Genomic DNA, 24,183 nt, shown 5'->3' with positions numbered 1-24,183 from the left:
AGATCGAAGCGCAGGTCTTCATATAATTTGAGGCACAGAGAGGGTAGGGAGCTGGTTCCAGATCACACAGCACCCGGGAAAGGACAGAGCATGCCCTCCACTGGTTCTGAATTCCAAGTTTTCCCACTGTGCTTTGAAAAAAAATGCCGCCAGGTGACAGCCAGGAGACACAAACTGGGAGCCCGCGCTGGCGAGCAGCGGAGGGCCGGGTGGAGACCTGCGGGGGGCGTCACCTGCCCCTCCGGAGGGCTCCTCCTTCGCGGAGCTCGGGCCCCGCCCGGCTCCGAGCATGCCCAGTGCGCGCCCCGCCCGTCCGAACGGCGCTGGGCGGGCGCCGAGGCTCCGGGTTTTGCCGGCGACCCGAGGCCCGGGCCGGGCGGGGCGCGGGCGGTCCTGCCCCAGGGACTCCGGGGCCGGGTCGGAATTCCGCCCGACGCGACGCCCGGGCGGCGCCCGCTGCGGTGGCGCTGCCCCGGGACGTGCGACTTTGGGCACAAGAGCCGAAGTGAGGTACTGCCAGCGCCTCCGTCTGTCCCTGAGCCCACCGACCCCTCGGACCTCGGGCACTCACGTCCGGACCGGAGGGCTCCAGCCCTCTGTCCATCCCTTCGTTCACATATTCATTCAGCAAATAGGTTTTGAGTCCCTACTGTGTGCCAAGCGCTGATGTAGGCGCTGGGTCACAGCTCCGGAGCTGACATCCCGGAGGGAAACACGGCGTAAGAAGTAAGCAAATCGCAGGAAGAGCCACAGTTCTCGACCTCCTCTGCTTCTCTGCCCTCCTTGACATTCCCTAAGCTTTGAGTCTTTGCATTGGCTGTTCCCTCGGCCAGGAATGCTCTTCCCCACTTATCTGCCTGGCTGAAATATCACCTCCTTAGAGTCACCCGATCTGACCCCCGGATCAGACCGCCCCATCAGCTCAAGAGCCCGAGGTGACCGCTTCGTTGAGAATTCACTGTGCACCGTGCACCCCCGAGCCTCCCTACCCTGCTTTTCCCTTGTAGAACTTATCACTTCCTGCTATACTACATAGTTTGCTAATTTGCTGTTAATCTGTTACCTGTCTCTCTTCCCTCCCCCGAACTCCACCAGGGGACAGGATTTTTGTCTGCTCACCACGCGGGAAGAATCGGAGTAGATGCTCAATAAGTATTTGTTGAGTGGATAAATGGTGGTCAATGCTATGAAGACAAGAAAGTACACGGGGAGCGGCCAGGAGCAGGGGGCTAACTTAGGAAGGTGGTCAGGGAAGGCCTCTCCGAGGAGGAGACACATGTACAATGAGAAGGCCCCAGCCACGTGAAAAGAGGGACAAGGACGTCCTACGCAGAGGGAAAGGCATGCGCAAATGTCCTGAAGCTAAGTTCTGAGTGTTTGATGGACAGAAAGGTGCTCACCTGGCTACAGGAAGACAGGTATGAGATGAGGTGGAACCTGAATGCAGGAGCACAGATCGGGTAGGGGGTCCCCCTAAGCCTTGTGAAGAGGGATTAACCCGGGAAGCTTGCGAGTGCAAAGAGACGAGCACTGGACTGGGAGTCACCAGGACCCCAGCTCAACCACTGACCCGTGGTGCAAGACTCCTTTTAAGTTCTAAGACTCGCTGAGCGCCGAAAGCTTGTCTTTCCTAGGCATGAAAGGCAGGGCACACTCCGAGGGCCTGGCACACAGTAGGTGCCCAGGAAATAGTTATGGAACGAGTGTCTGCGTGTACGCGCGCGGGAATTCAGGGCTTGTCCCGAGCTCGGCACGAGAGCCCCGGTGGCCCAGGGGACGCGTCGGGGCGCGCCTGCCGGGGGCGGGGGCAGGAGCGCCCAGCAGGCCGGCCCCGGGAGCCCGCCCCCCGCCTGGCGCGCGGGCCCGTCGCGGCCAGCCCGGCCGGCGGGAGCCGCCCGCGGGCGGCACTGGGCATGCTCAGACGGCGGCCAGGTCGCGCCGCGAGCGAGCTTCCGCGCCGCCCGCACGCGCGACCTACCTGGGCGCCCGGCGCCCCCGGATGCTGCAGGTACGGGCCGGTGCGACCCCAGCGGGCCGCGGGCAGGGCGCTGGGCGGCCGGGGTCGCGCTCAGCACCACCCCGCCCCCACCCGTCCTCCGGGCGCGCGGCGGACGCGCGGGCAGGCTGGCGGGCGCGGCGGTCCCGGGGTCCCCGCACCACGTCGGGGCGGGGAGGGGGCGCTCCGCCGCGCTCACCTGGCGGGGCGGGGGCGGGAGGGCGCTGGCCGGGCTGGGTGGGGTTCGGCCCGGGCGGGCGGGCGGCCGGGACACGGCGGCGGCGGAGCGTGGGCGTGCGCTCCGGCCGGCCAGGGGCGGGCGCAACCCGCGGGGCTCGTGCGGCCGGCGCCCCCGGAGGGCCCTGCGGCGCCGCGACCCCGGCTCCCGGCGCCGAGGGGGCGCGCAGCCCGCGGGGAGCAAGCAAAGCTAGGCTGCCAGAGCCCGGCACCCTGGGCGAATCCGCCTCTCGGCTTTCAAAGATGGCATTTCCTGGGCCTGGCACGAACTCCAGAGCCAATAAATCCTCCCCGTTCCGCGGGCGATATGGAATGATTTATCAGGTACCTGCGGCGAGACAGCTGCCGCGGGGGAGTGTATGTGAGAGCGCCCAGCCCCCCGGAAATCCCCGTTTTTCAGCACCTAAACTTACTGAGAAGTTGCGGTCGCCTAAAAAATTAATGGGAAGTTGAGACAACTTGACACCTGGGTTTTCCGAGGTGGTGGAGAGAGCTTGTGACTTGGAAACTGGAGACCTCCGTTCAAGTTTGCTCCCATTTGGCCACCTGGTGACCTTGGACGAGTTGTTTAACCTGTCTGATTCTCAGTTTCCTCCCCTGCACACAGCCGGTAATAATGCCCACCTCGCTGGGTTGTTGAGTGGATTAAATGGGATAAATTATGTGGAGGTGTTTGGCACTGTTCCCGGCACAAAAGCAAGCGAGCAGTGGCGTGATGTGAATTTAATTCGTTTAGAGACCCTCGTGGCTCCCATTTCACCAGGAAATTAGAATTAGGAAAGCATCTTCGGAGGCCTAAGCGGCGGAGTGACAGACCCTGTCTCTGCCCAGGAGAACTTCTGCTGAAGTTAAGGGCTTTGGAAAAACAATTTAGCCAAATTGTAATCAGAGAGCATCTTCTTTAAAAGCAGTTTTATACATTCAGAAACTCCAGAAGTTGGCAGTTTGGCTTCACTTACAAAAGAGCTGTTTTGCAAGATGATCCATCTTGCAAATGTTTAAGCAGATGATTTGAGAAATTAAAGCCTGGTTAGGAAAATTTCTGTTCTAAAAAGCTCCCAACCCCAACTTTAAGTGATTTTTTTGATCGGGGTTTCTCAACCTCACACTATTGACATTTGGGGCGTGATGATAATTCGTTGTGGGGGCTGCCCTGTGCATTGTAGGAGGTTCATCAGTACTCTTGGTCTCTACTTAGTTGATTCTGGTAGCAGTCCCTTCCCACCCCCCACTTGTGCCAGCCAGAAATGGCACATAATCCCCTGGGAGGCAAAATGCCCCCAGCCTGCCCCCTTTAGAACCACCATTATTTAGATAATCCTTGCTTTCTGTCATTAGCCTGAGTAGTTTGAGAATTTCATCTTGTGTTTTATGATGATAACCTTTGCATAGCCTTATAGAACTGTGCAGAGTACATGCACCATGTGTCATCTCATTTAATTTTTCAACTCCCCTGTGAGGCTGGTTTTACTCCCATTTTACAGATAAGGAAATCCAGACTCTGAGCAGCTGATTACACAGTCTGTGGTGTGGCTGGCATGTAACCCACGTCTCTGGTTTTGAGGGCATGTCCTTTTTATTCCTCCCTGCATCAAGCTGCCCATTGTTATACAGAGACTTTGAAATAGATGACTTTCCTGATCATTAAACCAAAATGTAAAGCATATTGGAAGCTGGAAACCTTTCTGGGATTGACTGGTTGAAAATTAACAACAGTAAGCTATTATCTGACAGAGTAGGCCATTCTAGTTAAATATTCTAGTTTATAGCGAGCTCCCATAAATCCCACATATGGTTAATGGAATACTAATTTGCAGAGAATTAGAGTAGAATAAAACGTGCCTAATACTCTGTATTGATCCTGCGGTGTCTCTGGTGATTTGCTATCTCCTGAAAAGGATTCGTATATGCAAATTAGACATTAGCTGGGGAATGTAAAAGGTCAAGTTACTAAAGGCATTCCTTTCAGCAGGCCCTCATTTAACTGCTTCTATATGGGGATGCTGAATAGGCCAGCGGACCCCAGTGAATCCAGGGTGCCTGGATGAACTTCCCTGCAGGGAAGAGCAGGTGATGGCCAGGCCAGACACATTGGGGGGGGGGGGTCCTCAGGGACAGCTTGGGACAGGGGAAAGAACCCAGGGTACCACAGAGGCAAATTCATGCCCGCACTGCATGCCCAATCAAGTCTCTGAGTTCTCATTTCATCTTTTGTCATATAGAAGGTACTCTGGTAGCTTTTAACATCCTCATTCAGGTCTCAGGGACCTGGTCAGAGATAAATCTTACCCCTGAAAGAAGTTGGGGTCCAAGATGGCCATTAGCCTTAGGGGGTTGAGGGCAGCTCCTGGATCATTGACCGTGAACTGGAAGGTTTCACATACTTGTTTAATTACACTGTTGTTGCCAAACTCCGCCCCCTGCAGATGAGGAGACTGAGCTAGCAAAGGAAAAGTGGGACCAGGAGCAAGAGGAGACTAATTGGTACCTTCTGAACTACAGGTCCAGACACACGTGATACTGTTTTCTAGGACAGATGTAACCTCCCAGAGAGGGCTCGGCTTTGGGGATTGGAGGGAGCAAGAAGACGTAACACCCCACCTCCCCCATAGCCCTCAGGGTCTGTGGTAGTTGGAAGGAGTCCCTTCATCTTTCCCCAGGAGAGCACACCTTCCTTCTACCAGAAGGTGAGTTCCTGGAAAGCAGGGCTGATCCCTCCTCATCTCTTCCCAGGGTCTGTTGCAGAGGCTTGAACGCCACATACTCTGGCCTGGATGGGCTGGTGGGAATGGGGCAGCCTTCCCAAGCATCAGCGCTTCTTACCAACTCTCATAGAAACAGGATGGGACCATATCAGTGTCCTCCCTGCTCTTGGCTGGGTCCAGGCGACCTCAGGCTCTGATCTTACAGGTGTCTTTTTTCCTCTGGCTGAGAAATGCTTGGTAGGCCCCCGGCTGAAATCAGATCTGGCCATGGCTCTAAGACCCAGGGATCTTGCATCCGCAAATATGCTGTGTGTGCACCTGAAGCCTTGTTCTGCCTCCACGTTAACTTGTTAATTCAAGCCCAGCTGTAAGCACAGATTTAGGACTCAATTAATGTCCCAGATTTGGACATTAATTGAGTCTCTACTGTGTGTCAGGCTGTAGGGATAGAGATAAAAGCTGAATCCCTGTGTTGGAAGGATTCATGGTGGAGTTGGGAAGATAGCGATGTGTGTGTATGTCTGTCTATGTCCATCCATCCATCCAATAACTGCTTTAAAAGAGAATTAAACCAGATGCAAGAGACACAAGGGGAGGCAGCCATTCATTCTGACAGGCATCAGGAAACACGGTGGGAAGTAGTCGACATATTAATTTAGCCTTGAAGGTGGAAGAAGATGGCAGTCAGGGCAGAAGGAGCAAAGGCACAGAGGCATGAAGAGACCTTGTGGATTGTGGTGACTCTTCCCAAAGTCCAGCCTCTTGACTTTCACTAATGCAGGGCCCACCTCCCCCTTCTCTGTACAAGCAAGGGCCAGGCCTCACCTAGCCCAGGGGAAAGTGCTGATTCTCCTTGTTTTCCCTGGATGAGAGCAATGCCTCTGGATTGTCTTTGAGGCAGGAGCAACTTCTGCCAGGGACACCTCTGGCTTTAATTATTAAGCACTGGTCCTTGTTGGCTGCCATGCACTGTTCTGAGTGCTTTCCAAATATTAATTTATTCATTGAATCCTCACAGCAAGCCTCTGGCCATGCTGCCTCCCTGGGTACCGGTCACTTGGTAGATAGGTGAGGGGAGATCTCATCTCCCAGCGTGTGTCCCTTTGTGGGTGGCGTCCTGATCATGGTGCTTCTTCCCCAGGCAGAGTTTACATCCATGTGCCAGGAAGCATCCCGGTTAGAATGCTGACTGCCACGGGTTTTTCTCCCTGACCTTGTTTCCTTTGGGGCCAGCAGGGCTCTGCTGAACTGAAGATTGGGATCTGTAGTCTGGAAAAAAAAAATGTGTCTGTGCTGGTGCTTTGTGTAAGAGGAGGGCTGGGAGGTGTTTGGATACTGAGAGAGTGGAATTTTTGAGACGTTTTGATGGTTTATGTGGAAAGTTAGGACAGAGGATTTGAAATTGGGATAGCCCTGGAAAATTCAGGTCCCATGATTTACTGTTAGGATACATAAGCTTTTAGTAAATGTTTAAGCAGTGTGTAGTTTGGAGTGAATTTTCTGTACTGAGCCTCTTGGAGCTCCAATAGGGAACAAATGATGCTTTTTGGGTAACTAGCCTCAGAATCTTGTGAATTTGTACCAGCCCCATTTTATAGATGGGGTGAAAACACCCAGGCTCAGAGAGGTGAAGCGACCCCCTGAAGGACACAGCGCTCATAAGTAGTACAGCAGAGACTTGAACCCAGGTCTGTCCCTAGACAAATTATTTAACTGTTGTCCAAGTCAAATAAAATATTAAAGACAAATCTCTAAGAACGTTTTATTTGGAAAGCAAAAACTGTAATTTGGGGCATAGGATGGTGGCCTTTGGTATGTCCAAAGAACAAAGAGAAGCTGAGAGTTTTATTAGAAAGAGAAATGTTACATACCGTTTTGAAAGAAAGTTCATTGGTACCAGAGATGTTTTGGGGAGCTGACAAGCTCTGTTGTTGAGTGATAGGTAGTAGGTAAAAAAAAAAAAGTCTTAGAGTTGCAGCAGGTTGTTTCAGTATTTATTAGATAAAACTGGTTTTAGATTGTAACAGGCAGTTTTAGCCGCCAGACTTGGAGATGATTATATTTTTGGAGCAATGTTACATGCCCTAAGTGTTTTCCTCCCTGGCCTCTTAACTCTTACTCAGTTGGGTACGACAAGAATGACCCGATTTGTATACTCATCTTCCACACTGTAAAACATGGATCGTAATAGAACCTGTTTCCTTTAAATTAACTGTTTCAAATGAGTAATGACTGAAAATCCACTAAGACAAATCTAGGCACATGAAATCCTTCCCTTGCTTTGTGGTCAGACCCCTGGTCCCCCAGGCAAGTGCTTTGACCAGCACTCAGTACTGAGGGTCACTGTGGGGGATGAGGGTTCCCTCATCAGTCAGGGCCACAGGTCCTGGTTCTCAGGGCTGCAGGGATGTCCCAAGAGGCAGCCTCCGGGACCACGAAGAGGCGGTGGCTGGCTGGACGCTGTGTTGGTGAGAGGCATGTGACTTGGGCGCGGGGGCGGAGACCTGGCCCCTGCATGCCGCCTCCCTCAGCCTAGTCAGCCTCCAGGGCTGGACCAGAGGTTCTCCGTGAGGGAGGCGGCCACCTGCTCCACCAACTGTCTTTTGACCACTAACCACCGGTGGGCCCGGAGAGGGAACAGGACCCCCCTGAGCCCAGTTGTACCCACTTTGCTACCCCCAGATTCTTCCCCAGGTTAGCAAATGCACACATGATTGGTGTAGAAGACGAAGGTGTCAGGGAGCAGAGGAAAAATCACGCATGATGCTTCTCAGGGAAGAAGCTGTCCCCACTGCCAAGACTCCACCTGTCCTCTCCCCCCCAGTGGGGTCTCTACTCCGCAGCCAAAGGGGTCTGACAAGCACTTCCTGTTGCTCTCAGAATAAAGACAAAACCAATCTCTGTGGCATCTCCACAGGCCCAATTTTCACGCTTTGGCTCCATGCTCATCCTGTGGGAGCTATGAGGGCCTAGAACCTTCTTCCCCTCCTCCTTGGGTAACTAGTCCTTTGTGCCTAGCTCTGTGATTGCAGATGCCTTCCCTCACCTTCCTGATACAGGTTAAATTGTTGCCATAAACGTCCATGCCCCTGAATCTCTCTTCTTTACAGCACTTTGGTAGTGGCAATTTTGTGGTTAGTGTAGTTATTTGTATTAGTAGCTGTCTCCCAGCCACCCTGTAACCCCTGTGAAGACAGGGTCTTTTTGTTTTTTTAACTTTCTCTAAGTTTTATTTTTTTCTTTTTCCTTTTTATTTTGACCTAATTCAGAATTGTAGGAAAGTTGCAAAAATAGAACAAAGAACTCCCATATACTCTTTATTCAGATTCCCCAAATATTATCATTTTATCATATTTATTTTATCCTTCTATGTCTTATTTATTTTTTTGAGCCATTTGAGGATCATTTATAGACTCTGTCCTTCCCCCAAATATATTTCCTTAGTATCTTTTCTAAAAGCAATGACATTCTCTTACATAACTGCAATACAAATTTTAGAATCAATACATTCATATTCATACAACACTATTAGCTAATCTATAGACCTTAAGTTTTGCCCAGCAGTCTCAGTAATGTACTTTTTGTGGCAAAGAAAATCTGTGATCATGCGTTGCATACAATTGTCATGTCTCTTTAGTCTCTTTTAAACTAGAACAGTTCCTCAACCTTTCTTTGTCCTTTGTGTCCTTGACCCTTTAATTTGGATCTAACTCCCCATTGTGGACCCCAGTACCAAGAACAGTGTCTGGACCATCAGATGCATTCAGTAAATATTTGTTGAATGAGAAGATGAGATGGAAGGAGAAAGTCAGCAGGTTTTTGGTTTGCACCACCACCACACCTTTCCCTACTGAGGGATGTTATTTAATTGCAATCCTACCATACATAGGTTTGAATCCTATTTTTATACCAAAGCTTTCCCCCAACAAGAGGCTTTCTCATAAGATAAGTGAGCCTGCTGTCCCTGCAGGTATACAAGCAGATGCCGGATGATGGCTTGGCAGGGACATTGGAGAGGCAAATGGAACATTTGATGAGGGGTAAGAGTCATTCTGAGGGCCCCTCCCAACCCTGAGCAGCCTTCTCTAACTGCGGCTCTAATTTCAGAGACTTAGGGGCCCAAGGATAAGGCGACTAGAATTTATCCTCCAAACCAGAACATTTTGAGAATGAAAGGGGATGCTATTAATAACTGCATCTAGCCAGGCGCAGTGGCTCATGCCTATAATCCTAGCACTCTGGGAGGCCAAGGCAGAAGGATCTTTTGAGCTCAGGAGTTCGAGACCAGCCTGAGCAAGAGCAAGAAGACCCCATCTCTACTAAAAACAGAAAATAATTAGCTGGGCCTGGTGGTGCAAGCCTATAGTCCCAGCTACTGAGGAGGCTGAGGCAGGAGGATTGCTTAAGCCCAGGAGTTTGAGGTTGCTGTGAGATAGGCTGATCACTCTAGCCCAGGCAACAAAGTGAGACTATCTCAAAAAAAAAAAAAAAAAAAAAAAAAAAGCATCTGAACTACAGGCCTCAGCCAGGACTTCTCTAGTCAAATCAAGACATGTGGTCACCCTACCCAAGTGTGACTTCGAGATTGAGATCAGTGCCAGAGTGGGCCAGCCTGGAAGACTCAATAAAGACTAAATGAGTCTCCTTCCTTGGCCTGCAGGCCTGAAGTTTGTGGCCTCACACCTGTGTGGTTGCACCTCCCATGCTGTGCCCCTCCCCAGCTTTGCTCCTGCCACTCCACCCTTTTTCAGCCCCAGCCTCACCATGCACCTCCCTGCCACAGGGACTAGCAGAGCCTGGGACCTCACTTACACACCCAGGCTGGATGGAGGAACAGAGATGGGGTTTATGATAGAGGCACAGGGAGACAAACAAGCCAGCTGTGCTTGCCACTGGCCAATTTCTAATGGAATTTAAGGGCCAGGGTCTGTGAGCAAGGTATGGCAGGAGGCTGGAGTCACCGTAGAACTCGTTGTCTTTTCTCTAGTACTCACGCTTCTGTCTCTGCTTCCTGTAGCAATGCCCGCATCCCTCTTCCAGCCCTAGATCTAAGATCGTGACCTTTGGCAGAGGCGGGGAAGCAGGTGGCGTTGGGGAACCAGGCACAGGAGGATGGGCATTGGATGGCCAGGAGGTGCAGACAGGGACTTGGATGCAGAGAAACCAGGCAGGAGACCAGCGTCTAGGGATTCTGGTAACAAGGTCACTACAGGGCCATTTACCAGGAAGCCTAGATTCATCATATCAAATGCCCAGATGCTCTGGTCAGGGGTCAGGCACTGGGAACCATATACCCTGGTTCTTCAGCTCATTTTCTGCCTAGAAGAAAACACAAACCTTGCCTTCTTGGATTAGAAAGTATTATAGGATGAAAATGTGAAGATCTGGAGCTATTTTCGGGGAAGCAGCCCAGTCATGTGGACTTCAGGAACATTGTCCAGTGCAATAGTGTTTTTATAACTCTAGGCATCAACAGCATTAATGGAAAAAACAGTTCAGGACTGTTCTAGTTCTTAGAATGCAAGATACTAGTGCTACTGAACATTGGAATGTTTTTCTGGTTTCCTGTTAGATTTTACTGCTTAAAAACGTTCTCTATTCTTCTAGGCACAGCTACGTAAAAGCATTTAGTTTGGGGGTCGTTTGGTGATTTGAGGTGGAAAGACAGTGGAAGGGGAGCTTTTCTGGGGAAGGTGCTGCCAGTCACCGGAGAAGAGGGAGCAGATCTGGCAGCCGGACCTTGTGTGACTCTTACTAAGGCCCTGCTGTTGAGGAGCCAGCTGGGGGAAGCGGCTGGTGGGGGTTGCCCCTGAGCTGGAGTTTGGCCTAGCCGAGGACGGGGGTCACAGGGACTGAGGACTGCGGGGGACCATGTACCTGGGCGAGTTTGACCACACTTGCTGCATCAGGGAGGGTCAGAGAAGGAAGTCCTAGGTGCTGACGAATCAGGTTCATGGAGGTGAGGGGACGGGATGGGTGTCAGAAGGGTGCTGCTGACTTGCACCAGCCTGTTCCAAACAATCCCTTACCTTCCTGTCGCCTCTAAACCTGAGCTCTTCAGTCTATCATTGAAGAGGTTCCGGATCTGGCCCCTGCCTGCCTCTCCCACTTGTTCTCCACTACTTTTCCCCCTCGCTTCTGGGTCCCAGCCGAATGACAGGTCGTCACCTCAGTTGCAAATGTCCTCCCTTCCCCACGGTGTCAGCTCTGCAGGGCTGCCTCTTAGTGCAGGCTGTAGGTCTGGGAGTGTCACCGGAACCCCACTCGCTCTGTGGCCCAAGTTGAGTCTCCTCAGTCTCGACTTCCTCATCTCCACACTGGAATGACAATGCTGTGTCCACCTCACAAAGTCGCGTGAAGAGACCACAATGACACGGTGGCACATGCTCATTACCCAGGCAGCACTGGTTCAGCAAGCTGGACAGAACGGCCACCGCGTGACAGCTGTCCACAGCTGGAGCCAGTGGTCTTAGAGGTGTGGTTTGTGTGTGTCACCCGAGGCAGGGTGGGGCCGGGCGGTGCCACTTGCAGGTGGATGCGAGGGTCAGTAGAGGTGGGGAGGTGGACGCTCTGGAGGTTGGTGTCAGTTCATTGCGGGGATGTTGAAGGCACCAAAAGATGGCAGCTGGCAACAGAGTGAGGAGGAGGAAGCTGAAGACCTGGGGGAGGTTGGATTGGAATGAGAGCAGAACCTCTCACACCTTAATGTGCATGCAAGGTGACTCGGATTCCGCAGGTTGGGAGTGGGGCCTGAGAATGTGCATTTCTAAGAAGCACCTGGTAGTGCTAAAGCCGTTGGTCTGGAGGCCACACTTGGAGTGGCATTGGTCTGGAACATGGCTTATGGTGGGGAGGCTTGTGGAGGAGAAAGTTTAGAGAAACCAAAATATGGACAGTTGCAAGTATATCCAGCTTTGTGCATGCATGGCTGCTTGGAGAGACCTCGGAGGGGCAGGTGTACACAGGTGTCTGAAGTTGGCATCAGATTCTGGGTGATGACAGATTCGTGCATTAAGAGCCCCGGAGAGCTTTTGGATATGTATAGGGTTACTTGATTTTGTTGTTTGAGATCTTATCCTGCAAGGTCTAGCTTCACAGTTAGATTCCCCTTAGAAGGTGTTGCGTTCTGCCCGAGGCCAAGCCATGGTCACCCCTGGACGGTACCCGAGCAGCCAGCAGCACACACCTGTCTTGCCAGCACTCACCACAATGAAAGGTGTGGCTTCTGCACCTCTCCTGACTAGCCTATGAGTTTCCAGAGAGCTGGGACCTGAGACAGCCCCTTCTCTCCAAACCCCGGAACCTGCCTGAGAGCCGGCATTAGAGAGGGGGATGAATGCAGTTTCTGAAGGTAGAATGTGTAAGGTGTTGTCACCAAAAGCGAGCAGGAAGACGCAGCACTGGGCCAGGGCGCTGCAGGCTGTCGCTGTGGATAGGAAGCCCGTCTCTGGCATCTGCAGGGCCTCAGGTGAAAATGCCAGTAACGTGGTCAAATGGGGACAGTGGGGGCGGGGGGAGTCAGTGCTGGGGATTTGGATTTGGGCGTCAGCTTTGTGGAGTGAGAGTTGAGCTCTGAGTTTTCTGAAGTGGTGGAGGGTTAACCAGGGGACTGGCAGTTTCAGCCAAGAAGCCTTCACGTTGATCTATCTGGGAGCCAAGGGCAAACCTACCTTTCTTCCGCTGTCTTGAGGAGAGATCAGGTACCCAGACTTTTGCAGACTGAGGATCAAGAATTTTCTCCCTGTGTACCAGGGCTCAGCAGCAGCCCTTCATTTCCCAAGGCTGAGTGGAAGCAGCAGATGGGGCTCCGAGGCGGGGTGGGTGGTGTCCAGAGCATGCTCACAGGTGCTGGGTACTCTGTAGGGCCCCCATGCAGCAGGCTTAGCTCGTTTTCCTGAGGAGTAAACGGAGTCTCAGAGAGGTTCAGTAACTTGCCTAAAGCCACAGAGCCAGGAAGGAGCCAGGAGGAGGGAGCCCAGCTCTGACCGTGGCTTGCTGGGACAGGAGTGGTTCCAGGTGTCCATGAAAGGCCAGAGCCTTGCAGTGTGGGGAGGGCAGTGGGTGGCAGGTGCCAGGTGGCCCCAGGAAGAGCATGCAGGGCCAGGATGCAGAAATGGGACAGGAAGTGGCAGAGAGTCAGGGGAGGGAGGTTTAAGCAGTTAAACACCCTGTGCACCAGTAAGGTATCCAATGACAGCATTATTTGTAAAGTTCTATCAGTTCGATTTTCTTCTAACTCATTGCTCATTATAGAAAACTCAGGTGGCCGGGCGCGGTGGCTCACGCCTGTAATCCTAGCACTCTGGGAGGCCAAGGCGGGCGGATTGCTCAAGGTCAGGAGTTCAAATCCAGCCTGAGCGAGACCCCGTCTCTACCATAAAAATAGAAAGAAATTAATTGGCCAACTAATATATATAATATAAAAAAAAAAATCAGCCGGGCATGGTGGCTCGTGCCTGTAGTCCCAGCTACTTGGGAGGCTGAGGCAGGAGGATTGCTTGAGCCCAGGAGTTTGAGGTTGCTGTGAGCTAGGCTGACGCCATGGCACTCACTCTAGCCTGGGCAAGAAAGTGAGACTCTGTCTCAAAAAAAAAAAAGAAAACTCAGGAAATACAGAAAAGTTGAAAGAATAGAAAAACTAACATGTATATTTTCATTGTCTTTCAAATCCATTTGTTGTTTTAATTACTTGTGGTCATCCTGCCAGAATACCTTGCTGGGGAGGGACCCTGCTCTGAAAGACCAGAGCAGCTGCTACCTTACACCATACATAAAGATGAACTCAAAATGGATCAATGACCCAAATATGAGAGCTGAGGCCATAAAACTCTTCGGAAAAAACATAGGAGCAAATCTTCATGACCTTGGAGTCTTGGCTATGACACCAAAACTAAGAGCAACAAAAGCAAAACAGATAAATTGGACTTCATCAAAATTAACTTTTGTGCAAAGGACATTATCAAGAGAGTGAAAAGACAGCCTATCGAATGGGAGAAAAATATTTTCAGATCTTAGATCTGATAAAGGTTTAATATTCAGAATATAAAGAATTCCTAGAAGTCAACAACCCAAATTAAGACAAACCCAGTTTAAAAATAGGCAGATGGGGTGTGATGGCTCACACCTGTAATCCTAGCATTTGGGGAGGCCAAGATGGCAAAATGGCTTGAGATTAGAAGTTTGAGACCAGCTTGAGCAAGAGTGAGACCCATCTCTAAAAAAAATAGAAAAATTAACCAGGCATGATGGCTACTCAGGAGGCTGAGATAGGAGGAGTTTGAGGTTGTAGTAAGCTATGATGATGCTACTGCCCTCATGCCCAGACAAAAAAAGCGAGACACTAACTCCAAAAAATAGATAGATAGATAGATAGATAGATAGATAGATAGATAGATAGATAGATAGATAGACAGACAGACAGACAGACACACACACACACACGCACACACATATATATCATATATATAGGCAGAGGACTTGAATAAATATTTCTCTAAAGATGTACAAATGGCCAAATGAGCACATGAAAAGATGCTCAACAGCATTAGTCTTTTTGGAGATGCAAATCAAAGCCACCAGGAGATACCACTGCATACCTACTAGAATGGCTATCATCAAAAAAAGGAAAACAAGTATTAGCAAGAATGTGGAGAAATAGGAACCCCCTTACATTGTTGATGGGAATGTAAAATGGCACAGCCTCTGTAGAAAACAGTCACAGTTCCTCAAAAAGCTAAACATAGAACTACCGTATGACCCAGTGATTCCACTCCTTGGCATATATACCTGAAAGAATTGAAATCAGGGCCTGGAATAGATACTTGTACACCTGTGTTCATTGCAGCACCATTCATAATAGCCAACAGGTGGAAACAACCTAAATGTCCGTTGACAGATGAATTGATAAACAAAATGGAGTATTATTCTATCATAAGAAGAAAGTTCTGGTACATGCTAAAACATGAATGATATGCCTTGAAAACATGCTAAGTAAGACAGAAATATTATAAGGTTTCACTTATGAGAAATATCTAGAATAGGCAAATTCATAGAAACAGAAAGTAGATTCAAGGCAGCTGGAGTGGAGGAGGGAGGAATGGGGGGGTTATTGCTTAATGGGTACAGAGTTTCTGTTTGGGATAATGGAAAAACTTCTGAAAATAGTGGTGATGGTTGCACAACATTGTAAATGTAATTAATGCCACTCAGTACACTTAAAAATGGTTGAAATGGCAAATTTTATGTCCTATATATTTTACCACAATAAAAAGGAAAAAAAAAAAAAAGACCAGAGCAGGTAGTGGGACGTCTGGAAGGAGGAAGGCTTTGTCAGGAGCTGGTGTGTTTGGATTCTGCTCTGGGGCTGGGTCACCTGAGAGACACACAGGTCCACCTCGTCGAGGAAGCCAGGTCCCCTCTGTGATGTGAGTGGAGTATGAAGATGGGTGTAGAGTCTCTCTTCTGGGTCATGGGAGGTGCTCAGGGAATCCTCTATCCTTTAAATTCATCCTTGCCTGTGTAAAAGATTGTTCTGCCTGGTAGAAAAGACAGAAAACAGTAGACTTGGTGATTTTACCCAAATTATCATCAGTTTCCTGTTGGTTTGTTTTGCCATTTTCCTCTAGGTGGTGGTCTAGCCCCTCACTGTCACCTTGGTCTTTGGTGGTTTTACCCTAAAGCAGGGCTCTTCTGGGCCCCGCCTCCCTGTCCTGGTCACCTGCTCCTTCTTCCTTCTGTGTGTTTACTGTGGGTTCTTTTTGAAATCTGAGCTCTACTAATTAGAAGCACCCAGCCGTAGTTATGCACACCCACTTGGTGGGATATTGTAAAACCATAACAGAAAAAAGGTCAGGGAAGTATTTGAAATACCTGGACAAATGTTGGATAGTGATTATGAGAAAGAAAGAGTAGAATATATGATTGTATAGACATCGTGAGTTCAACTTTTTAAAAAACACATCCCCAAACAAACAAAATAACACCATTGGCTGGCTTGGTGTTTTGTCTGACGTGAGCATATCAGAGCGAGCCCTTTGTAGTTTGTAGCCCTTTGTAGCTTCCCTCTCCTTCCCCTTAGGGTTGGCTCCCATCAGGTGGTGAAAGCCACCTTACTTTTTCACAGCTGTCTAGGTAGACTCTGGGCTGCCTGAGCATCTCTCCCAGCAGGTAGAAAGAACAGGGAGGTTCGAACACGGTGCGGCTGTCCTGAGTCCTCCTGGAGACCCAGGACCCTGGCACACCCAGGTTGCTCCCCCAGCCCAGTTTCAGCTACTGCAGACCCATGACTGTCCGTCAGATCCTTGGCTTAGAGCCAGTGCACGTGCCCCCAGAAATGAGCGAGCAAGAGTCTGATTGCGCTCTGGTTTATTGAGAAGCCCAGCTTCTGGGAGGCCTGGCAGTTCTGAGATCCCCAGAGGCAGGTGCAGTTGGAGGGGAGACTGGCCTCTCACTCAGGTCCTCCCTAAAAGGAGAGTGGCTGGTCACCATGTAGGGGAGGCCCCAGGCCAAACCCAGGGCCTGGCCTCAGGAAATGAGGTGGCCCACTCCAGCCCTCTCAATGTTAATAATTAACTCAGGGATGGCCACCCGTGGGCTGGAAGGGCCTTTAGCTGTCATGTGACAGGCACTCCAGCCCAGGCCTTTTGCAAAAGTGGGAGGAAGTCATTTACTACATTTCCCCAATTCTGAAAGGCACATTGGCCACATTGTAATGTTTCTGACATCAACGTGACCTTCACAGTGGAGGGGTACTTTGGATGTACTGCTTCTTTAAAATAAATTTTCTGAAACACCTGTTGCATCAATTGTGTCATCTTAGAGCAGAGGGGATGTGGTCATAAATACCCAAATCATTACTCAAGTTTCTAATGTTGCAGAATTAATTAGGAGGAAAGGAGGTTTTCTGGACTGTTTGCCTTGTAAGAGGAAATTTACCAACATGTGTGCCTCAGGGAGTGTTTATAAAGATTATCTCAAAAGGGTAAGAACATACCTTTAGTCAGTAAATTACAGAGACAATAGTGATTAAGTGTGGGGCCACGCCCAGGGAAACACCTGTAATTCACCTCCCTTCCAGGCATGTGGGCCCTTCAACTCAGAGTGGGGTAGCGTGTGGTGTGTCCACCTGAGCTTGGTGGGGTCATCGCCCCACTTGTACGTAGCCTGAGTGACCTGGGCGTGGTTCTGAGCTTAATCTACCAATCCATAAAATGGGAACAGCAGTGCTGCCCGCCAAGCGCAGTCAAAACCAATAGGGGTGTGAGTAAGGGGTATGACAGTGTTTGGAAAACTCTGAAGCCCTGTAGCTCGGGAAGCCTGAGCATGGGAATGGGAATGGTTCCTCGCTTAGGTGCAGGGTGGGTGGAACGGGCCGAATACACAGGCAACATGAATACACAGGCAGCATGCATGAGCTAGTGCTGAGTAGGTGTCTGTGCTGGGCCAGGCCCCCCGCTGTGTCAGGCATGAGATCGCCGCTCCTGAAAGTTATTTACAGACTTGGACTCCGAGACAGAAAGTTTACTGGTCCAGGGTCATGTCAGCCTGGGAGTGGCAGAGCAGACACTAGAACCCGGGTCTGGCTTTGCTCCTTCAAACCTCCAGTCCCTCCTGCCACCTGGAGCCCCCAGGCAAGGATGTTCCCAGTGCGAGTCACCGACCACTCCTTGAAATCATCTCCATGTTCCCAGCTCATGGGAGACTTCAGTACAAATAAATGCAACAGCAGCAATAAGATATATTATTTTCTTTTTTTAAGATATGACATTATTTATTTTTATTTTTTAGTGACAATTATACATTCTTATCCCGTATCTTTTGATTGTATATTTTTAAGGTGTACAACATCATGTTTTTTTTGTTTTGTTTTTCTTTCTTTTTTTAATTTTAGCATATTATGGGGGTACAAGTGTTAAGGTTACATATATTGCCCATGCCCTCCCCCCTCGAGTAAAAGCTTCAAGCGTGTCCATCCCCTAAACATTGCACATCTTATTCGTTGTGGTTGTATACAACATCATGTTTAGATAGACCTTTCATTCAATTATTCCAAAATACTGGTCCTCTTTATATTTTGGCATGCCTTTCATAGGTCTTTTTTAGAGTTTTCTTTCTTTAATTTTCTGACCCCATTTTATCAGGACATGGAGCCCTGGCAATATGAACAGGCTGCATAAAAAGATATTTTATCTCGGTTTCTAGAGGTGCGCTGGCCACCAGCAGGGCTACGATACCTAATATAACCCGAGATGGCCCCTCTGATTGCAGCTTTATAGGCAGAGGATTTTAAAGCTGGAAAAAGCCTTAGAGGGCTCTAAGCTGGGAAACCAAGCTGAAGGAAAGTGAGGCAGTGACTTCCCAAGTCACCTGGCTGACTTGTGACAAATAGGGTGACACTTTGGGACGGGGGTGGAGGACATTTTTCTACGTTTCCTTGAGATAAAATGATGACGAGGGATGCTGGTAGTGGGGATTGGGTTTCTCTGGCCAGCCTGCTGCTGGCTTCAGACCCTTGGCAGGATGGTCCGGTTGTGAGATTCCAGCGTCTTGGCTGGGATGCGCTGCGATTAGCACATCTGAAACCTTTCAAAGTGACTTTAGCTGTTTTCTTTTCTGGAGGCTTGTGCTGCTTTTGGCTGTAAAGGGGTGGGGGCCGGAGCCTGAGATAGAAATATCATGGACTGACACCCAGATGGGCGTGTCTGTGTGTGCCTGAGGGCAAATATTAACACAGTATTTTTGTAAAGTTTATGCAACTTGATTCGTGCCCCTGTAGAGAGAATTTATTCCATCCTGATGTCCAGTCTGGGTTTGGGGCCTGGTAGAACTGTTTAAAGGGAAAATGAGAAGAGATTGGCAGGTTAATTTTAGGAAGAAACCGCCGAATGTAAGACATATTACAATTGTCTATTTTTTGAGCTTTACATATAACTTGTTCATATTCTTTTCTCCTCTGTTTTCATGGGTTGATGGACCATTTTTGTTTTCTCCAAGAATGAGATGTCTATTTAGAATTATTTCTCGTAAGAAATCCACTTAAGGATTTCGAACAATGTTTACCAACATTTAACCTTGGTACTGTTGAGACAGAAGTTATGATAGAATCCTGGTCCTGGTAGCCCAATGTTCATCTGTCCCAAACTCTCCTGCGTCAGTCTGCCTTCTGCAGCCTTCTCACTAACGGGTCTCGTCCAGCTTCTCTGCTTAATTACCTCTATTGACAGGGAGCTCCCTCCTTTACAAGCCAGTCTCTTCTGTATTTGTGTAGCCTTGACTGTTTAAAATCTCTTTGTTGAAGAGAAATCTGGTTCTTTCACCTTCTACCCATTGAACCCTTAGGACCTAAAGGAAAAAAAAAAAAATCTAATGATAGTAGTTGGTTGCCAGTTAATTTCCATACATACTATTTCCAGTGCTTAAAACAACCTTGCAAAGCAGGGAAATCCTCCCCCTTTTACAGATAAGAAAACTGAATCTCAGAGTAAGCAATCTCAAGAAGGTTACTCTCCCAGCTAGTGATTAAACTGGGGTTCCAACCCCTCCCCAACTGCATGATTCTGACGCTGGTGACTTTCCCACAGCCTCACACCGTACCCTAATTCCTCGTTGGTGGGACAACCCCTTGGTTTTTGAAGAAACTAATCTTATCCTCGAGATTTCTCTAGGATTTCAGTTATTCTTCAGACACACCTCCTCGGTTTCAGTGGAGTTCCTAAATGGGCATGCACTTTCCTTTCCCAACCTCTGCACACGTGGTTTGCAGTCCCTGGAAGACCACTGCTTCCCCCTGGCCAATTTCCCTTCATCCTGCAAGATTCCTCTTGAAGGCTTTGTGAACTGGCCCTGCCTCCCACCCCACCTGGTAGGGTTGGGAGCCTCCCCCCCCCCCATGCTTGTCCAGCTCCCTGGGCCTTCATCTCCCCTAGAACTTGACACTGGGAGTGCCTCTGCCTCTTCCCCACCCCCACCCCACTCCTCGCTGTTCTGGCGCAGAGAAGGTGCAGAGCAAATGAATATTGAGTGAGTAAATGATCCGGAACTCCTTTGCCAAAGAAATAACAAAGGAGGCTAAAAGTAATTCTAAACAAGATCAGGAGTCCTGGCACGGGGTTGCTTGGAGGCTGCTGGGGGACGCCTCACCTGGTGGTAAGTCCCGATGTCATTGTCCTCAGCATGGCTTGGTTGAAACCCTCTGTGGACTGGCATTTGTTCCCTTTATCCCCATAAGGAAGGTTTGCTGGCTTTTAATGTTTCTGGGTTTACTGAGGTGGTACATAATGGGGAAAGTTTACCAGTCCCCATTCGGTGACCGTGTGGCCTGTGTCGATTGCTGCCCACACCGCTCAAGCCATCCAGAGCATCCTCCTGTACCGAGGTGCCACCCCAGGAGAGCCGAGTCCTGGGACATTTAGGGGTGTGCTGTTAAGCACTGCACCATGATAACATTCTCTTAAGCATTGAAACAACAACAACAAAAAACAACCTTCAAATCTCGTTTTTAAAAATCTCATGAAAACGGTGTGGTAGGTCAGACATAAGAGAGTGGTCACCAGTGGAGGGACCACTGCCAGGCTTCTGGAGAGCTGTATACTTAGGATTTGTGTTTTTTTCTCCCTGTGAAACGTCAAGAACAAGTTAAAAAAAAAAAAAAAGAATTTAATGACTCCATTTAATATCCTCAGCAGGAGTTTTCTGCAGGCTTAAGAGCAAACTTTGTGTTTAAGTTAGCGAGCCTCTCATCACTACTTGGAAAACTTCAGCTCACGGCACTTGAGAGGTTGGTTTCTCTTTATAGCAACATTACCTCTTTCCCGAAACTGCCTGCGGCTCCCACAGCATTCTTTATCTTGCCCTTCAGGGAGCTTAAAACTACTTCTTATCCTGCCGGTATCAAGTATAACTTTTTTATTTTGTTACTTTTGCAAGTGTCATGGTGTCGAACCTATAAATAAAACCTATAAATAAACCCCAACTCCATAATAAGAAAACTATTTGACATTTTGAAGTTGTGTGAGAAGGGCACTAATTATGGGCCTCGGTTGGAATACAACTAATCCTGCAAATTACTCCACCCCTCCTTCCCAGGGGCTTCAGTCTGAGAGCCACTCCCTGAACAAATTACAGGATCTGTGGAACAAATGATTTGATCCCAAAATTGTACTTCTGGAGTATTAAGATTGAAAACTGCAAGATAACTTGACTGAGTTATTGAGTTGTGTTATTAAAGTGACTTATATAAGCATTTTTTCCCATATGGCAGAAAAAAAAAAGTTAAGACTATCATAATTGCATTTTTTCATAAAAGGCATCAGATACTTTTACAAATGTATACTCAGAAGTTTTGTGCACCAGTACTTGCATTGTTATCTTTGATTATTGTATTTATTAGCAGGCTTTAAGCTTTAAGAATGTTATTGAAAAATTAATTTTTCATTATGTAGACTCAGGATAAATTAATTTGTTGGCGTTGGCATTGAATTAGCAATAAGAAAATCCTGAACAAATAGGTTTGTTTTGTTAATTTAGCAAGTATTCAGCAGTGATTATGTTTACATTAAAACTTAATTTTAAAAATAAGTTAGTATATTTATTATTATGTAGTGTTGTACTTCGGAAACTTAAATAGCCAAGAAAGTGTATATTTCTTGGCGGAAGGTAGTGCTGAGAGATTTATGGAAATTATAGAGTTATGAGGAAAAAGATTAAATTCCATGTATCGGGTTCATAGTAATTTTGTTATCAGCATATTAATTTAAAATTAATAAAGTGAAATAATGTATATGGAAGCATTTTCCAAGATATATGGGCATTTTCCACATGAACGCTAAAATCACTATATTTTAATTAGTTGGGCTGAATTTCATTAAGAACATTTGCAAAGCGTAATAAATCACACAACATGCATCTCATTTTCTTTGCTGCTTCTTTAAGAAAATTCTAGTTGGGGAGTTTTCATTCTATTGCATAGAATGGAGACTACCCCATTCAAAAAAATTTATGCAAGAGAAAATACTAGTAAACTCTTTCACATGTTTCTGAGAAAGAGTGTGTGCATTTGGTCTTTTTCATAATTTGGATGTTATGAATTGTTAAGAATTGGTATTGGTGAATACTAATTTGAATGAACAAGCCAAGACATCTGGTTATATAATATCAAGTGATAGTTCTTTTTGAAGTAATGTGATTTTCATGTAGCTTTCTTCTTCTCTGTTATGATAACAGCACTAATCCCAGCACTGACATATAGACTGGAAAATCTGTTACTTCATCAACAATGACTTAGGAAGCACTTCTCCCAGACTGAGTAATGGGACAGCTGCTAAGCTATGGACACTCTATTTAGCTTTGGGAAGTAACTTGTAATATAGACAGGAAAACTGACATAGGGCCCCGACCTAACCAAGACCCTGGCCATAAGCACAGACAGTCAAGACTGAAAAGAAGCCTGGAGATTGTCTGGTTGAGTTTTCTGCTGTGTGGTGCTCAGACTGCCTGCATCATTGTCCTTGGGGTTAGAGGGATGGGGTGTGCTTTTTATGGGGTGCACTTTTTAAAAATACAACTTCGAGGTCAGTGTGGTGATGCTCCTATAGTCCCAGCTATTCAGGAGGCTGAGGTGGGAGATGGAGCCCAGGAATTCGAGTCCAGCTTGGGCAACATAGTGAGACCCAGTCTCTTAAAAAAAAAAAAAAAAAAAAAAACAAGACCGGCTGCGGTGGCTCAAGCCTGTAATCCTAGCACTCTGGGAGGCTGAGGCGGGTGGATTGCTCAAAGTCAGGAGTTCAAAAAAAAAAAACAACAGAAAAAAGTAAAACAAGGCATGATCCTAGTTGGATTCTGAATCAAGAGGAAAGAATGAAAGGACATCACTGGAACAATGAATAAAATTTTAATATGGACTGTATACTAGCTAAACGTTTTATCAAAGTTAAAATTCTCCACTGTGATAATTGTACTGTGGTTATGAAATATTATTGTTTTGGGGAGACACATGCTAAAATATTTAGAGGTAAAGATTCAGGGAAAAGTGTGGTATGTCTTTGTGTGTACAGGCGAGAGGAGGGGGAGGGGGAGAGAGTATATGTGGCAAAATGTTAACAGTTGAATCCAGGCCAGGGAGAGTATATAGGAATTCTGTTTTTCTTGCAACTTTTCTGTAAGTCCAAAAAATTTATTTTTTTTATGTTTTAAGATGCAGTTTCCTGGGCCCTTCCTGAACCAAAATCTTTGTGGGTGGTGCCCAAGAATCTGCATTTTAACAGGCTCCCCAGATGACTTTAATGTACACTAGTTTTGTCGGTGGTTCAAAAGAAAGCCTCATTTCAATCACTATATTTTTAGTAACTTAATCAGTGAGGGTGCATTCTTACAGTTTGATCTCATCTTAATCAGCACTTAATAAATGATAAATAAACACCTGCCTGAGGGTTTGTAAATTTTATCTTTAGGCAGGAATACGCTATTTCAGGGGAGATTAAGGAACATTTAGGCCTGGCCTTAAAAGAGACTGCAGCTAGAGGCTGTACTCTGTGTGGTACAGGCAGCAATTGGAAAGTGAGGTGCATGTTTCCTGCAGTCGTGAGTGATCGTTAATTGTTGGCGCCCTAGTTGGTTCCCGAAGACTTAGTCAATGCATAATGCAGCCCGGTGTCTGTGCGCCCAACAGTGACGAGAAAGAGAAAGCAATGCTGGTACTGTATTGACAGCTAAATAAATAAAGCATTGACCTACAAGACATTAAATATTGGTATTTGACGAGAAGCACCCTTAATCTGGTGAGTCATTGTCTAGTGTGGCTGATAGCGCAGATGCTTTTCCATGCTGGAAATGTCCCTCTGCAGAGGACCTGTCATCTGTCTATCTGTTGGGGCTTATAAATAATAATAAAAACAAAAAAACTAGGGGGAGGGGTAGAAAGCACTTTCCTGAGTTCACTAGGGAAAGGGAATTGGGCTGCGGAGAAGGCCTTATGCACTGTGGGAGGGATTTTTGAAATAAGCTGAACTGGGAGTGATCCACAAGGAAGAGGCAATCTGTCCGTGTTTCCCCTGAGGCAGGGTCATAGCTCCTCCTATGCTTCTTCCCCTAGTGGCCACTAGGTGGTAGCATCGGGCTAGGCCAGCTTGATGATCGTTTAGGTTGATTCCTGTGGTGAGCCACCCATGATTCATTTATACAGTTTTCTTGCAAATTAGGTATTTATAAATCAGGACTGTTTTCTTCTTTTTTTTCCTCCCAACTGAAACC

General features: G+C 47.9%; 1 protein-coding gene across 2 annotated transcripts in view; it reads left to right on the top strand.

The window, feature by feature from the left end:
- Window positions 1-1,931: 1,931 nt before the first annotated feature.
- Window positions 1,932-24,183, top strand: part of PTPN3 (protein tyrosine phosphatase non-receptor type 3) — a 103,748-nt gene continuing 81,496 nt past the window's right edge. For both annotated transcript variants that reach the window (XM_012736762.2, XM_012736760.2), the window contains exon 1: window positions 1,932-2,008. The gene's annotated coding sequence lies outside the window, so the exon portion shown is untranslated. The remainder of the gene's footprint in view (window positions 2,009-24,183) is intronic.

This window comes from Microcebus murinus, chromosome 12 (genome assembly GCF_040939455.1).
Source record: "Microcebus murinus isolate Inina chromosome 12, M.murinus_Inina_mat1.0, whole genome shotgun sequence".
NCBI classification, from domain to species: domain Eukaryota; kingdom Metazoa; phylum Chordata; class Mammalia; order Primates; family Cheirogaleidae; genus Microcebus; species Microcebus murinus.
Note: the sequence above shows the minus strand (reverse complement) of the source record. Positions and strands in the feature narration are given on the sequence as shown.